Here is a 15,942-nt window from a genome sequence, read left to right as displayed (position 1 = left end):
ATGTCTTCCCCAACTTGAGACTGGATCAATACTTGTGTAAACTTTATGTCAAGTATGTTGTTGTTGGTTTTTTGTTTTTGTTTTTGTTTTTGTTTGTTTGGTTTTTTTGGTACCAGAGATTGAACCCCAGGGGCATGTAATCACTGAGAAACCTCCTCAGCCTGTTTTTTATTTTTTATTTAGAGATCAGTTTTCACAAATTTTCTTAGGGCCTCACTATGTTGTTGCTGAGGCAGGTTTTGAACTTGAGATCCTCCCTCAGCCTCTGGAACCACTGGGATTACAGGCATGCACCACTGCACCCAGCTCAAGTTTTTAAATACTTTCTCTTTAACATATCCATCTGGAAATTACTTGAGTATAAGCTAAGGGTATAAATTTATTTTCCCAAATTATGATAAGTAATGAGTTACCAACATTATTTATTGAATAATCCACCCTTTCACTATTGATTTGAAGTGCTACCTTCCACATATATTACGTTTTTATGAGAGAGTGAATCTTTTTGGATCATTCATACAGAATGGCTCTATTTCTCTGATCTTAGCTGTCCCTTCATTCATTCATTCCATATTCACTGAAGAGAAAAGTGATAAACAATAGCTTAGAAAGATGAAAATTGTCTAATGAAGATGGCAGATCATCTAATGAAATAGATAGCAACATGACCAATGTGTGATGGAAGGAAGCACAGAAAAAGGACGTACCTCCTCAGACTTGTGTCAGGGAGGCTTGGCAAGGAGCTCAGAGAGAGTGCAGGCAGGAAGGAGAATAAACACAGGGTGTCTTTCTGTTCGTTCTAGCTGGAGAGTAGAGGTGAAAGACTTGTGCAGAAAAGCCTGGAGAGGGGAGCAGGTGATGTCTCCCAGCTTAAATAAAAATCGTTTTACTCATAATAGTACAGATTAAATAGGAATTAAATGAGATACCATTTTTCATCAGACAGATTGGTAAAGAAGTGAAGTGAATAATATGCTGCATTGATAGGGGAATGCAGATATAGGCATGCTCAAATATTACTGATGGTCAATAAAGACTCTTTGGAGGGTAATCTGGCAATAGCTATCAATTTTAAAGTACATAAACTACTATCATTTGTGTTTTTATAGATATAAACAGTTTCTCATGAATAGGATAGATATTGAAAATTAGAATTGATTGCTTTTGACAAAAGGAAGCAGGTTGCTGGGGGGAAAATGGGAGGCAGCTTTTCCCTGTATAATCTCCTGAAATTCTCATATCTTGAATCATATGAATGAATACATAAATACATTTAAACTTCCCCTACAAAATAAAATGCATATAGCTATTGCTGTACTATACTACAGATGATACATATTATAAAACATTATTTCAAGGATGTTTATCATAGCATTGCTTATTAAAGTAAAAATCTAGATATAACCTAAAAACCTTCAATAAAGAATAATTAAATAAATCATAGTATACCAAATTATTACCTCTAGGGAGAAGGGTGGAAATGAGTGGGAGAAAGGAGAAAGACAATGAGACTTCACTTGTGTGTGTGTGTGTGTGTGTGTGTGCACGCGCGCGCAAACCCGGCATCTGGCACATGCTAGGCAAGGGCTCTACTATTGAGCCACATCCCAGCCCCAGCTTTCACTTTTCTATACTATATAGTTTAATTTTTTTATTGTGGTGAAATATACATGACAAATTTTACCACTTTTAAATATTGTTTTTACTTTTGATTGGATTATAGTCTGTTGCTTTCCTTCTGATGTTTTTTAATTTTTTTTTAGTTGTAGATGGACAAAATACTTTTATTTTATTTATTTTTATGTGGGCTAAGGATTGAACTCAGTGCCTTAACACATGCTAGGCAAGCACTCTACCACTGAGCCACAGCCCCAGCCCCACTTCTGATGTGTTTTGATATAGACAGCAGCCTCTTGAAGAAAACCTCCATTTTCACTGGGTGGGACTGCTTGTCCTCAGCATCTATAGGAGAAATCACCCCCTTTTTTGGGGTACTGTGACTTGAATTCAGGGGCGTTTAACCAATGAACCACTCCCCATCCCTTCTTATTTTATTTTTTTAATTTTGGGAAGAGTCTCACTAAGTTGCTTATGGCTTTGCTAAGTTCCTGAGGCTGGTTTTGAACCCATGATCTTCCTGCCTCAAACTCTGGAGTTGCTTGTATTACAGGCATGTGCCGCTGTGCTCAGCCCACCTATAATTTCTAAAATCAGCATTAGGAATTCACAGTAGCTAAATATGGAACCAGCCTAGTTGCCCATCAACAGATGAATGGATAAAGAAAGTGTGGTATATATACACATGGAATTTTACTCAGTCATAAAGAGAAATGAAATGATGGCATTTGCTGGTAAATGGATGGAACTGGAGACTCTTGTCTAAGTGAAATAAGCCAATCCCCAAAACCTAAAGGCCAAATGTTCTCTCTGATATGTGGATGCTAGCGCATAATAAGGGGGCAGTTAGGGAAGAATAGAAGTACTTTAGATTAGACAAAGAGGAATGAATGGAGGGGGAATGGGAATAGGAATGATAATATAATGAATCAGACAATACTTTCCTATGCACATATATGATTACATGACCAATGTAATTCTATGTCATTTACAACCAGAAAAAAATGAGAAGTTATACTCCACATATGTATATTATGTCAAACAAAATACATTCTACTGTTATATATAACTAATAAGAACAAAAAAAAAAAACTAAAAAAAAAAAGTGGAAGTCTCCTCTCTTTGTAAGTGAAGTTACGGCCCCTGAGATGGTGCAAATGGAGAAGCTGCCAGGGTTCCCTTTTTACCCTTGCTGCTTGGAAGCTCCAGGACAGGTGGCAATGTGGCCATTCTTTCTGCATATTAACTGCTTTTAAGTGTATAGACCAATGCCATTAAGTCCATTCACATTGTGTGCAACCATCACTACCATCCATCTCCCAAACTTTCTCATGCTCCCAAATTGAAATTCTCTGTCCTTTTTGTAGTTGTGTAGCCTGTTTCCTAGCCTGATCTTGAATCCTGGGTTCAAGTGATCTTATACTTCAGTCCCATGTGTAGCTAGTTCCCCAACTGTCCCTTTCCCCAGCTCCTGGCAATCAACATTCCACTTTGTTTCAGTGAATTTGACTACTGTAGGTACTTCTTACAGATTGAACTATACAGTATTTGTCCTTTTGTGTCTGTGTTAAATTAAGCCCAGTGTTCTGAGAGTTTAACTGTATTGTAGTGTAGGAGAAAGAGGGATCCCCTCTAACCCCCTTAGTACTTATGTGAACTATGTGATTGGAACTAGTAACCAAATTAATACAATGCTGATTAGCAAGAGAAAAACATACAATTAAATTTACATGTACATAGGGATCTTCAAAAGAGACTGAAATCTGAAGAAAAGACCAAAGCATGAGCTTTTATGCTTTTTAAACAAAGAACACTAAATTTGTGAAGGAATGAAAGGACAAATGGATCTCTGGACTACGGTAAATTCTAAGAATGTCACTAAGTGATGTAAAAACTACTTGAAGAAAAGTGTTACCAGAATGAGTTTATATTTTTCTGGTTCATTACAGCTATAATTACGAGACTGGTGATTAAGGCTATTTTCCCACATTTGGGAGAGGACACTCCTTCCAAAAAGAGTCTTTATGAGGTAGTGCACTCGCCTGGCATGCGTGCGGCCCGGGTTTGATCCTCAGCACCACATACAAACAATGATGCTGTGTCCGCCGAAAAAAAACTAAACAACAAATATTAAAATTCATTCTCTCTCTCTCTCTCTCTCTCTCTCTCTCTTTCTCTCTTTAAAAAAAAAGAATAACAAATGCTAGCAAAGAGCAAAAGGAACTCTCATAGGTGGAAAAGGTAATTAGTACACTATGGAGAACAGTATGGAGTTTCCTCAAAAACCTAAATATAGGACTACTGTGTGATCCAGCTATCCTAACTCTCAGCACATCCAAAGGAAATAAAAGCAGTATAACAAAGAGATACCCTCATGCTCATGTTTATTGTGGTACTATGCATAATAGCTAAGACATGAAATCAGGCTACGTACACATCAACAGAAGAACTGATAAAGAGTATACAAAAAGAGTCTTTATGGCTTGGTCCCTGTGGAAAAATACAAGCCTGATGGTCCTTTCTGCAGTTTTATTCCTTGAGTGATTTAAGCTTGAAATAACCAATATTCCAATTTAGCATTTTGGTTTGGTACTGGGGATTGAACCCAGGGGTACTTTATCACTGAGCTACATCCCCAATCCTTTTTATTTTTTTGAGACAAGGTCTCACTAAGTTACTAAGGCTGGCCTAGAAATTATAATCCTCTTGTCTCAGCCTCCTCAGTCACTGGGATTATAGGCATGTGCCACCATGTTTAGCCAATTCCGCATATTTTGAGATGGTACAACCTTAACTCTTTGGGTAGCACATATCAAAATTTCCTTCTTTTTTAAGGCTGAATAGTATTTTATTGTGTGTCTATGCCACATTTTTTAATTCATTACATTGTTGAATTTTTAACAAATTATATATTATCTAAAAATAGGGAAAAAAAATCTTTAAAAAAATTGAGACATTTTTCTTTTTGCTCTAAAATATTTAAATAGCATAGAATTATCTGCCCCTAAAAGTTGAAATAATCCATTCACTTGTGAAAATGGGCCTGGGCCTTTTAGAGATGAGACTTTTGACAGGCAAAATTCTTGAAAGAAAATCTATGAAGTGAAAAAACAATCATAATCCATCTAAAAGAGATAGGGACAAAAATTGGAGAAAACAAATCAGGAGGGAAAGAGTAAAGGTGACAATTTTCTCCTAGAGGGTAAATCAGAGATAACATTTTGCTATTGAAGTTGAAATATTGAGAATTACAGGCTTCTGCATGGTGCTTAACATCATAAAAATTTCCACTAGCAAAACTAAAAACAGATTGCCTATCCCCCCATTTAGAAGTTATTTTTTTTAAAGAATAGAAAAGAAAACCCAGCCCTTGGAGCAAAAGATAGAACACCAACGTAACAAAATGGATTATAGGCCTTGTGTGAGGGAGGGGGATTTAGGATGCACATTTTTCTCTAGAAATTTTCATTTTTAGTTTGTTTTAAATTATTTTGCATACAGAAATAATGAGGTTGTAGACTATACCTACTTTCAGATGGTGTTGAACCCATGACACAAAGGAAAGACCAACGACTCCAATTTTAAATCAAATTAAAACAAGCTTATATTGTGGACATGGGAGTGCTAGCTGGCCAGGAGCTGTCTCACCCAAAACCAGATTAGAGAATAGCAGCCCGGCTCTCCAGGAAAAAGGTTTTATAGCACAAAAAGTTACAAAGGGGAGTGTCTTGGGAACTTACAGCTAACAGGATTCTGGCAAGCATAATACAAAGGCAGATAGTAGGTTAATGATCTACATGGCTTAACATTTCAAGGTATGGAGTAAATTGAGATTCCAAAAACAGAATTTATGAGGGGTTGCTAAGGTTTTAGGGAGGGTTGTTGTCTGGTCAAGGAGAGCCAGGCATGGGTGAGTTGAGAGCATGGGCAGGAATTCCAAACAAGATGAGCCCTCCAACTTCCTGGACTCACTCAAAATTGGCCTCCTTGATCTGACCTGACTAGATTTACCTATATATACTGTCTATCTAATTCTGGCTTCATTCCCCCCCTTCTAATTTTAGCAACATTTTACTGCTGTAAGGAAAAGTGGTGATGATGCTCTGGCTGCTTTGGAGCTGAGGGGGGGCAATGTGAGATGAGTCAAGCAGTTTGTGGTTCCCTTTTAGAAGTCAGGTTGGATCGAAGTCTGGTTGGGGAAGAACAGGTTGTAAACTCATCTAGGGATGGGTGCTTCTATGAGAGAGCAACAACAATGACAACAACAACAAAAAAAACAACAACACATGAGTACTGAATAAGCATTGCAACATCTGGAACATGTCAATGAATATCATGAAAATGATAGAAGTCAATAGTCTTTCAGGAGATATGAGGGCTGAAAAGCTATCCCCATAATAGGGCCTTTATTTGGGAATGTAAATCTTTAACATCCTCAAAGTTATCAGGAATGTAAACACAACTTTAACTTTTAATGTCACAGAAGCCCATTCCCATAAGACATAGTTAAGCTACTTTATGTCATCTGATCTTGTAAAATCTTTTTACTGATATGACCTCTGTATCTAGTAGAGATCCCTTTATTCCTGTTACTTCAGGCTAGATAATCATGTTAGCAAATAGCAATCTTACCTGTGTAGGTTAGAAAAATCTATAGGCCTTAAATTGACTAAAACTTTTGACTTGGCAGTTTCACTTGATAGTTATTAGGCATTTCTTCCTAAGAGTCTTTCTTTTGTAGCCTCTAGTCTTACTTCTTTTGGGGGCTAACAAAAGGTGTATATCTTAAGTTACATTTAACTATTTTTATTTATCTTTTTTAATATTTATTTTTTAGTTGTAGTTGGACACAATACCTTTAATTTATTTATTTATATGTGGTGCTGAGAATCAAACCCAGAGCCTTTCACGTGCTAGGCGATGCTCTACCACTGAGCCATAGCCCCAGCCCCTATTATTTATCTTTTAAAAGTCCAGGAATGGCTGTGTTTGGGCTTTAACTGTTTTTGCTAGGTGTCTAAGATGAAGCAGGTCAAACTGACTTTTGTTTCTATCTATTGTTAATAGTCAGCTGAGTTCCCATAGGAGTCACTTTGGGGGGAACTGAAAGCAGCATCTTAGCTCTGCTAGTGCCATTTGAACTAGAATGGTTCCAGGTCTTGCTGACTATGTGGCTCCCCTTGGAAGCATCAGGGATATCTCCTTTCTCCAATGACCTTCCTCTTTATAACAAGTACACTGATTGGCTTTCCAGTTCTCCAGTGGTCTCATTAATCTCCCTAATTGGGAGGTTATGTGGCCCAGAGTTGCAGAGCTCTTTAGAGAACTTCCCTGTTCCATTGGTTCAGACTGACTTGGAGGGCAAGAGCCAAATATTGGGGGGGGGGGCGGTTTGGGGGGCACTTTTAATTTAACTTTAATTTTTAAGTCTTGATCTTAAACATCCAGCAAGTCAATCTCACTAATAAGAATACTGGGCTTTAATGTCTATAACCTTACAGTCATTTACCCCTTTCTATTAATTGGGGTCTATACTATCCTATCTGTACTATAGTTTATTGCTTATTATCTTAAATTAACCCAGGTTGTGTGTTCTTGAAGCAATACCTCTGTAAAACATTAATAGGCAACATTTAGACAGTTTATAAGGAAAACACAAAATAAAATTAATAAGTAAAAACATATTTAGTTTGTGTAATAACTATCTTGAATTTTGGCTGAGTTATATATTATATCCCCTGTTTGAGATCCTTGTAATCTTAACAACAAAAATCAATACTTTGAACATAACTTTAAATGAACTGAAGTCTGGTCTACTTTGGAGTCATTCTGACACGTAGTAAGGTGGGAGGCAGACACTTATCTCAGGTAAGGCTGGGCTTTTTATAAATCTTAGGTAAAGTGTTCTAGTTTAAAATTGATCTTTGTTTTTTAAATAAAATTTTACAAAGTTTACATATATTGTTGCTTGAGTTCACATGAATATTAGCTAACATAATGTGATACTACATTTAAAACACGAATTAAAGAAAGGCTGAGAACTTTTAATGTTTTGTGGAAAAGTGGCAAAATACTTTTGTGTTTTACAATATTAATGTTTATATAGATTAGGCTTCCATTAACTTAAAAATACATTTAAATTGAGCTGGTGTTGTTGCTCAGTGGTAGAGCACTCAGCTCACCCGTGCAAGACCCTGGGTTTGAGCCTCAGCACCACATAAAAATAAATAAGTGAAATAAAGGTAATGTGTCCAACTACAATTAAAGAATAAATATTTTTTAAAAATACATTTAAATTGTACCCTGGTATAAAAAGTAACATAAAACTTTATATCTTATTGACAACAGGTCCAGTTATAGAACATTAAATGATATAAATAAATCTCCAATAAAGTTTGTCATCCTTATAAGCCCAAAATTACCATACAATTTTATAGTTTGGAGAACACCAGCTTGATATAATGTTCTTTTAAATCATCTACCTTAAAGGCTTATATACCTGGAAGATAAGTACACATTTAATATACAAAGAAGAGTAATAGTACCAAAATTACATTGATGTTTTTATATTAATCAAGTTTAGCTCTTAAAGAAATAACATATAACAATATTTCAAATAACAGTTGTTGTTTAACCACAATTGTATAATTCTTAATTCCTTCAAGATTTCTTGCTCAAAAAAATACAAAATAAACACAATATTATGGGTAAATTAATGTTTTAAGAAATCATTGTCCTTTTTACATATAGATTATTTGGTTTATATCATTACATTAACATTTGACTTTAAGGAAAAAAATCTTAAATAGCTTTGACTGATTGTTTCACATATACATATAACCAACAAATATATATATTCTTTATCACTTACTTAAACCCTCTTATTTACTTCATCACATAGAGACTTTCTAATCCAGAAACGCTTTCTTTTTCTTTTATTAAATATGTTCTCCATACCTAGAACCTTCTAATTCCTCCTTCCCATCTGTTAACCCCCCTTTTTATTCACATTTTTAAAATAATCCTTGTGAATTTCTGAATTTAGATAAATTATTTCATTTTAATAAAAAGAAATACTTTGTTATTTACAGTACTCTTAATTGGAACAGTTGAAACTTTTGGGCCTTTTTACATAGAAATCTTCTAAAACCTTTGTATTATAGAATCACATCTGTCTACCATTTCATGAAAACACAATGTTCAAGTATAAGGAATTATACCTGTTGGGACTTTAAATTCTTATTAACCTTTTTTCAGTGATGACAAAGCAACTTTAACTCCTTTTTTTTCCATTTCCCAATTTATGAAAACATCAATAATGTTACCCAATGGAATTCAAGGAGTAAAGAGTACTTGATGCTATATTTAACAGCATGTTTTTAATATTTATTTTTTAGTTGCAATTGGACACAATACCTTTATTTTATTTATGTATTTATTTTTATGTGGTGCTGAGGATCAAACCCAGGGCTGCACATGTGCAAGGCAAGTGCTCTACTGCTGAGGCACATCCCCAGCCCCTATTTAACAGCATTTTAACCTTGTAAATTAATCAGATGTGTAACAAACACATTTATGAGTAATCCATGTAAGATCTACTTTACTCATTTTTACTAAGATATCAGATAAATATATTTAACAGTATTAACCATTTCTTCCTTGTTGAAGAAAAGTCCTAGAAACAATGAATATTAGACATTTTATAGACATCAACACTTTATTAGTTCTTCGACCACCTAGAGAGACTTGTGAGTTAAGTTTAATTTTAAACGCATCTTTACTTTCATCTGTTTACCCAATTTAAATTGAACTGTTTTAAATCATGTGAATTAAAGGTATTTGGATTCATTTTTTAAATTTATGAGTGCTCATTTTTATCTGCCAATCTTGATATCATGTAGATGACATATGGACACACACACACCATACACTTATGGACAGACAACACAATACACAGTGTGCACACGTACAAAAGTAAAGGCCTTGTAGCTTTTCACAGGTGAATCTCCATTGCAATATTACAGATGTTTAAAAATTCCATAGTTGAATAAAAATTAGGACTGATCAGAAAAAAAAAAAAAAAAAAACATTAACCTAGGTGCATAGGATGGAAATCATGAGCTCAAAAATATGGAATTTAAGAAAAAAACAAGAGTCCTAGAAAAATGACCAGCCTGTAATTAGTAAAGTACCTTACAATTTGTTTTTTGGTTTAGTCTAACATTAAGTTCAGGTAAAAGACACTTTTACTTTTTTTTCTGCTGCTCAGATCTGTCTCTTACTGAGTTTGTCTGCTTCTTCCATTTGCAATTCAATTTAAGTCCTGGTTGAGGTCCGGAAGGAGCTGGGGAAAACTGCTGTTCTGAGCAGAAACCTCATGCCTAAGGCATTTTAACCCTTTTTTTATTTGGTAATCAGACAGGTTTGGATGAAAATTATGATACCTTAGTTTTTGAGAACAAAGCAATGTTAAGCTCATTAATGAGATAAGCCCGCTGGCTGTTGAGCAGATCCATTTCCTTGTCTGACCATTTCTAGGGTTATTCTTCTTCTCTCAGTGATAAACAGGTTAAATCTTGCTCCAAAGCCTGTTCATAACTCAGGGGGAGTAAACCTTTTGGTAACAGGCTTTTCAGATATTTCTAGGAGGTCTAAGGTAAGAGGTGAGAACAGAAAAGCTGGCACTTACATTCAAGAGAAAATTGACCTCTTGGCTCCCTAAGGAGAAGCAGGAACAGCATACTCAAAGCAGGACATTTGAGGCTAAAGTTGGGCTAAGTAATAGCATAACATCTTTCAAGGTAAGGTCAAACATCTGGCAAAAGTTCTGAAATATCTCAATATAAAAATAGATTGAGTACATCTGAGCACAGGAACAGTAATGGGAGTTTTAAACTGGCTTATGAAGGCTAACTGTGTGAGCAAAGGGAACCTGGATGTTTTCTTACTAATTATCCCATGTCTTTCTTTTAGTTCTCCAATCTGAATTGCTAGTGTTTCTGATCAGCAAAGGAAGGGAAGTATCCAGGAGGGAATCAATGCAGGGGGAGAAGGGAATCCTCCTGAGAGTCCTGTTATGTTCTCACATTAGATTAGAGGCAGCACCTTTTGTATCCAACTTAGTTTTTGACCATTAAGACTCCTTATTAATTATTTTACCTCTGACAAACCAACTTTCAACTGTAAGATTGTATAATACTTCAGAAAACCATTCAAAGACCAGATTGTTACAGTAAAGCATCATCTTTTTAGACACATTTACATCTCTAAGTGGCCCATTCAGCCAAAATCATTCCCAAGAAACAATTTATAAGGTCAACACATTATCGCCCATGTCTTAAAGGGCCATAAACAGATACAAACAAAAAAACGCAGTGACAGACACAGAGGATCTCCAAACTATGGCTGACAGACAGGAACCTTTAAAACAGACCAGCTAAGGGAAAAATCTCCCCAAGTTCCCAACTCCCACTTAACCGTAGCTCTTACATCAGTGGTGCCACAGATGTCCCCACAAGGGAAACAGATGCTCCCACAAAGGGGAACCAGAAGAATCACTCAAGGGTCTTGGTGTGGCAACTTTACTGTATTCAGTTTCCTTTTTCTCAAAGTAGACAAAGATGGAACAATCATTACAGTGCAGAGAAGGAAAGCAGGAGTTCCCCAAAGCAAAAGGGACTTTGTGCAGCTGCTGGGAGTCCCTCAGTCCCTCCCTTTACTTACAAGAATAGCTCCTCTGGTTTGGTTCAACCCCAGGCACACTCACCTGTCTCCTAACTTTCCAGTAGTCATCTCTCAAAAAGTTTGCTTAGAGAGCCATGCCTGCCCAAGAAAGTGGAGTGGGGCTGCTCCGGTGTCCCAACAGGGGTGCCAGAATGTGCAACTAAAAGTTCAGTCCCTGTCCTCAAAGCTAATTAATGCCAATTTAATAATGAGGACATGGTTTTGAGAAAAAGGAAAAAGAAGGTTTATTGCTTTGCTAGCAAAGGAGTAAAATAGGGGACCCCAGTCCCAAAGTCTGTGACTCTCTCAATCAGGAGGGACAAGGGATTTTAAATGAATTTCTCAAGAGTTACATTCCAGTAGGGGTTCCCAGGGCCCCCTGATGGCATGTTAGGATTCACTTGTTAATTTGGGAGATGTTCATTTCCCAGATCCCCAGCAGGCATCTCCCTCTTGCAGTGGGTGTGCTCAAGAGCAGCCAATTAGGGGAAGAAAAGATAACACTGTCTCCCAAATCCTGCTAGGAAGGGGGAGAGGGGAGAAGAGAGAAAAAAAACACTTTTAAAAAAATAAATCTTAGAGCAATGAGGGATACATTTAGAAGGTGAAGAGATCACTGTTACAATTCTATCTCACAGAAAGTTCAAAATCCTGCTTAATGAAGGGGAGTAAAGTTTGTCAAAGTTCCTTAAAACACAAGTCAAAGGAGTGTCAGGATTACTTGCCTTATTACCCATTTGTTGTTGTTCAGTTATCTTAAGTTTATACCAGAGAAGAGACACAACAAAAAGGCAAATATATATATCAGGTGCCAAAACCCAGGGAGCAGTGCAACATCTTGCTAATGCTCCAGACAAGAGTGTGTATTTGCCTTGTCAGACACCTCACTGTCCCCAAAAGAAATGCCTCACGAAACCTTTACCACAGGACAGTGCGACATTTTGCTACTGTCCCAGACAGGAGGTCATGTGTTTCACCAGACACCTCACTGTCCCCAGAAGAGATCTCTCTTAAACCCAATACTAGATGTTGTGGGGGCTCCATTTACCTATGGAAGCCTCCTCCACTGGATGCTTGCTAGTTGTTTTAGTGTGGCAGTTCACTCAAGCAATCCCATGAACTAAAGGCATGCCTAGGGGCCTTGGAATGTCTCAAGGTGAGAACCCCCTGGGGCAGCACTCCTCTACGGAGTCCCAGAGCAAAGGTCTGGCTTCAGAATTTTGGTTGTCTGAATCTCACAGGGGCCCCAAATGTTGAACCTGCAACACAAAGACAAGACCACCGACTCCAATTTTAAATTAAAGCAAGTTTATATTGTGTACACAAGAGAGCTAATCTGGCCAGTGGCTGTCTCACCCAAAGCCAGTCTAGAGAACAGCATCCCAGCTTTCCAGGAAAAAGGGTTTATAGCACAAAAAGTTACAAAGGGGAGTGTCTTGGGAACTTTCAGCTAACAGGATTCTGGCAAGCATAATACAAAGGCAGATAGCAGGTTAATGATCTACATGGCTTAACATTTCAAGGTAGGGGGTAAATTGAGATTCTAACATCAGAATTTATGAGGGGCTAACTAAGGTTTTAGGGAGGGTTGTTATCTGGTCAAGGAGAGCCAGGCATGGGTGAGTTTAGAGCATGGGCAGGAATTCCAAATAAAATTAGCCCTCAGAGTATGGTCAGGCCAAATAGATATCTTAGTAAAACAGAAATGAACTTTTTATAACTTTATGATGAGATGGCTCCCAATCTTAGGATAGAATTAGGTTGGGTTCATCAATAGAAAATATATTCCTTTCTCTTTTTGATTCCTTTTCTTTTCAGTGGGTCTTATCCTACAGAAATTATCAAATACACCCTTACCATCAAGTCTCATCTTCACTATAAATGAGAAAAATATATCCCTGAAATATGTTTATCATGCTTGAATCAGTTCTAAAAAAATTGTTAACCACTGGCATAAATTGATCTTTATGGGCTCTCTCTGTCTCTCATTTATGCACACACACATACGCACACTCACACACACTTAAGACCTATCTAAATGTTATTTCTGATGCCACAATAGCACAAGGTGGAAACAATAGCAAAGCGGTGTTGGTTTGGCATAAGAAAGAATGTGCTGATAATCAGAGATATTCAAAGGTATAAAGGACCATTTCATAAGGAGGTGAGCACTCTGTAATTGGAGGCATGTAAGTCCAGGTTAGACAACCACCACCTCACAAATATGTTTTCAGGACATTCAGATATCTGATGGGAATTTAGAAGCTTCTCAGGTAACATGAAAAATTAGAAAACAAAAGAGGTTTCTTTTCCTTAAGGGTTGCTAGAGAGTAAACAGGCAAACATGGGGCATGGAGAAGGGTGGGCTGGGAGTTGATGGAACATTTAAAAAAGATATTCTAGGCCCCTTTGATCCTGTTGAGTCCCTCTTTTTAGAAGTACATAAATGTTAATCCCTCCCTTAGGCCCTGATCAGTCTTGAGATTGCGAACACATTAGTTTTGTGGAGTTGAAGAAGCCATGTGAAGTGGAGACACCACAACTACTATGTGGATTCTAGTCCTTTTTCCTAGTGCAAAACTGCTACTGCAGCTTGTCCTGGAGAGTTGCTCAAGGGACCTATTCTAATGAACAGCCTAGAATGAAGAGAACATCTTCTCAAGTGTGTAAATAGTGATTCTGAAATATTTAAGGGGGCTTGAAAATGGCTTATTCTCTTAAGTATCCTATTCATTTAAACAAAATATATCAAGAATGTCCAATAACAGATTCAGTTTGCTAGGCAGGAGCCCACAGAAGTGGAGCAAGGAGCCTTCAAATAGTTAAGACCATGATGGTGCTTTCCAAAGAGACCTAGCTTTGGAGGTGAAACCAACATAAATCCAAATGACGCCACCAGTAAGCTGTGGTCCAGCAAGAAGATGAGGAAATTAAGTGGGAATGCCCTGGGCTAGCTTGGGGCTGGAGGGAGCATGGGGGCATAAGAGGGAATGGGGAGCCTTGAAAGGTCAGTTTAGATGTATGTAGGCAGCACGGAAGGGAAGGGTATTCGAGGCAGAAGGGACCCCAGTAGACAAATGCACAGAAGTGACAGTTTGCATCTATTTCCCTTCACTTCCACAAAAGCCCTCCATTTCCTCTTGGTTACCTTCCTTTGTCACCATTTGGGGGCAAAAGGACTTCACTTCCAAAACCCTCCCCCTTCAGGCCTGCCTATCAGTTCACAGCTTCTCCCTGGTCATGGTGATTGGTTCAAGATGAGCCTGAGGCCTGTGACAGTCCAATCATAGCAGAACCAGAATTAGATGAGTGCATGTATTTTGTTGCCTTTTTGAATCTGGGGGCCACCTTGCTGAAGCTGTTGGGGCAGGCTTCAATTACTGAGGAGGGTTCTGTTGCAGCCATCATGGGAAGTCACCAAATCAAATCAGCATCCAGGATGAAGTTATTATAACCTTCCTGAAATTGATGTTGAGATGAGAGAATCTTAATCAGAATTTTATTTGAAAAAAAAGGGGGGGAGAGGAACCAACAGCTTGGGCGTGGGCTGGTATCCTGGGACTGTGGTTTGCAGGGTCCACCATGGAGCCAAAGCAGATGCTGGAAGGACAGATGCAGGTTGCAGAAAACCCTCACTCTGAGTATAATCTGATCAACAATGTTGAGAGGATAGTAGAAAATGAGAATATAAATGTAGAAAAGTCATCAAAACAGAAGGTGGATTTACAGTCTTTGCCAACTCATGCCTACCTGGATCAGATGGTGGTGCCTATCTTATTACAGGGACTTGCTGTGCTTGCAAAGGAAAGAGCACCAAATCCCACTGAATTTCTAGCATCCTATCTTTTTTAAAAAAAGGCACAATTTGAAGACCAAAACTGACTTATTGGGAAGAACAGAAAAATGTGGTTGCTACTGTAGATTTTTACATGATTAAGAGATAGCTTTAATTGCCATGATTTTTCCCCTTTTTGGAAGTATAAGAATCTTCAGGACAACAGAATTTATTTACGGAGTTATGGAAGGGAACATATTTCCCTTATTTTGATTTAATCACCATACTTATTTAATGAGTATATTCTGTACAATCTTTTCTCAGATTGTCTTTAAGTTTGATTGAAAAATGACCTTCAAAATAAACTGTCATAATGCCATTATTTTAAAGTAAAAAAGAAAAAAAGGGGAAAATAAATGGGTAGCAACATATTTTCCGATGTTCTGATTCTGTGTTCCCAAAGCCCCTTCATCTAGGGTTCTTAGCTGCCTTGAAAACAAGAAGGCATACTCAGTATTTGAACACCCTGCCCCACACTGGAGGTGGCCTCTCTAAAGTCTGTAACAAGCCAAATGTATGTTGACAGTTACACAGCAATGCTCAACAGTACTCTTCACCAAATTCAGAAATATCCACTGGATAAATTTTAAGACAGGAGCTTCAGTAGGCCATTGCAGGGAGGGCTCTGGCACTATCTGTGAATATAAAGTGTTCTGTATCCTTCTTTCTGTAATTCTCCAGTTAAAAAAAAAAAAAAACTATTTGGCTAGAACTCTCTATTTGTTATATACACATCCCACCCCTTTCAAGGAAAGTATCAGTTCTCA

The 15,942-nt window shown here is 37.4% G+C and overlaps 1 pseudogene; it reads left to right on the top strand.

Annotated features, from left to right (window-relative positions):
- Nucleotides 1-14,922: 14,922 nt before the first annotated feature.
- LOC114093080 (protein dpy-30 homolog pseudogene) lies at nucleotides 14,923-15,192 on the top strand (annotated as a pseudogene).
- Nucleotides 15,193-15,942: the final 750 nt, after the last annotated feature.

The sequence above is a fragment of the Marmota flaviventris genome, chromosome X (genome assembly GCF_047511675.1).
Source record: "Marmota flaviventris isolate mMarFla1 chromosome X, mMarFla1.hap1, whole genome shotgun sequence".
Taxonomy (NCBI): Eukaryota; Metazoa; Chordata; class Mammalia; order Rodentia; family Sciuridae; genus Marmota; species Marmota flaviventris.
Note: the sequence above shows the minus strand (reverse complement) of the source record. Positions and strands in the feature narration are given on the sequence as shown.